This window comes from Morone saxatilis, unplaced genomic scaffold (assembly GCF_004916995.1).
Source record: "Morone saxatilis isolate NCDOM2014 unplaced genomic scaffold, NCSU_SB_2.0 Contig9, whole genome shotgun sequence".
NCBI classification, from domain to species: Eukaryota; Metazoa; Chordata; class Actinopteri; family Moronidae; genus Morone; species Morone saxatilis.
The window spans coordinates 19,581,133-19,583,610 of record NW_023340268.1 but is presented as its reverse complement, the minus strand read 5'-3'; positions in this window follow the sequence as shown (position 1 = coordinate 19,583,610).

The following is a 2,478-nucleotide window of genomic DNA, read 5'->3' as shown; positions in this document are numbered from 1 at the left end:
TTCACAGTCTGTACAAAGAGCACCTTCAATTTCATTAAAGTGTATTTGAATATTTCTACATACTGGGGTCCATAAACAGTATTGGAACTGCATAAACTGGGAATGACTGGAAAGCTGAGACACATACTTCCTGCCACCCCTGCATTAGTCAGTGATCCTTGTGTGTCACCCAGTCAAACCATTCTGGAAACGCCCCTGACTATTGCCACACTCGCTCACATTATGTCTATTTACAGCTGCAACATGACACTGAAACCAAAATGAACACATATTACTGCAGACACAGTAAGTGAAGTAGAACACTGAGCTAAAAAAGGTTTTAAAAGAGAGAAAGCACTTTCATTCCTCTTTCTGCTGGCAGGAACAGATTCTCCAACAGTGTTTTTGTTGCCACCATATCACACCTCATCACACAGCACATGGCACACAATATTACAACCCCACAGACACACACTGTACTTTGCTGTTCTGACCAGATGAGGGCGCCATGCTGTCACAGTAGAAAGAGAAGCCAGCTGAAGCACAAGATGAAACACATACTGTATATCGGCTACAAATTAAAGACCAAATGTATAAATGTGTAATAAGAATAATGTTAATAACCATGTGCTCAGTTGATACACATACAAAAGCCTCTAAAATCACCAGAACTTTGATCTAATAGTATATTCTATATGGTGCATATGGATCTTTACTGCTTTAAATGCTGTCCTGTGATGCAAGACTGGTTTTAGAACCCATCCAGGCTAATCTTAGCGATCACTGACTGTGACGGATACTGAAATCAATATTTAAGCATACAGATATTGACAGCTTTCCAGTGAATCTCTTACCCAAAATGCTCTGTAATCAATGCTGTCTGTATGTGGGAAGCAAATCTACATGCGAGGGGATGGAGGGATGGGGGGATGGGGGGGGTCTGTAAGATTTGTCAGGTGCTTTGTTGATGCAATTATAACGGATCAAGAATGTCTTTAGAGACGTGGGAAATCTTTGGCAGTGACTGTTTACTACTGGCTGTCACGTTTGTTTGTCATGGCTCTTCCAAATATCCATGACAGATGTCTTCAGGCCTCAGCGAGCTTTCAGGTGCCGGTATGAATGAAACGTAAAGCACAGAATCTCGTCTCTGTTAATGAAAGTGTAGCTTAGGGCTGTTTCAATGGCACCTGTAGCTTAGACTCTCCGCTTAGTGTGGATGTGGAGTGCTGAGCAGATGTGGCAGGTAGTGTCCACTAATCATTTTGGGCTGCAGCTGCAGATGGGCTGGATGGTCTTTCACAGCATGCTGACAGTGTAGATTAAGAATATTCATAACCTGGTCCACAGATTTGTCTTTTGAGTGCCTGTAGTGAGAATAATTCTTCTAACAACTATCCATTTTCCTTGATATCCACAGTGTTTGGGTACCTACATCATGAAATAATTCACTCGGTGGTTGCAAAGTAATCATTTCCCCTATATTCATTTATCAAATAGTGTCACGGTAGTGCAGACTGAGTGATTGGAACGACTATTACCACCAAATGTCCTCTAACAGAGCGCAATGGGACAGACAATGAAAATACCACAATTGAGAGGACTCATATTTGAACCTAAAGCTAGTGTTTGACACACAATAATGTCATGAAGGATGTGAAAACCAGCCCCCGTCCCACCTCCCTGTGACAAAGCGGCTTCTGCAACTGTCTTCAAAGAGTCTCATGAACACAGGCTTTAAAGCTCCCACTGAAATCCTCCAACTTATCCTGCTGCTACTACTCCACTACCATTTTATTATGTACACTTAAAAACATCTCTCTCCTCCTTTTAGCCAATCTGGCAGCATGGCTCTAATGATGGCAATGTCAGTCGGTCGGATGGACTGCATTCTGAAATTTAGTAGAAACATTAATGTCGCCCTCAGGCTCCTCTAAAAACCCTAACTTGTGCCGCCAGAAGGTCAAAATCTGAATTTGTCCAATAAAAATGCAAAGCTAATGACATTCCCATCAGCCTCAGCTGTACTTCATTGAGTGCTAATTAGCAAATGTTAGCATACTTACAACTCATATGGTGAACATGATACTTAATGAACATCAGCATGTTAGCATGCATTTACAGCCTCAGAGAGCAGCTAACGTGGATACAGACTCTTAGTGTTTACATTTTCTGCTTTTGTCCAACTTTGTTTTCTCTCAATGTAAGCTGTATCTCTTTATGAAAGGTTTTATATAAACATCTATTTCTAACTTTAATACTGAGAGTTCATGAATTGGCTCTGAGAATCTTACCAGTGCACTTTATTTCAGGAGATCCCTGTGCCTTAACGCATTTAACAAAGTCAGTGTTGTGAAAGGGAAGCGAGGACTTTACTTTGGATTACTTTGTTTTCATGTCTCTTTTGCAAAGAGATCTCGATCTCAGTGAGACTTCCTGAATAAATAAAGCTTAACTAAGTAAAACCACATCAAGAGACGGCAGCAGACTTTGAGAATG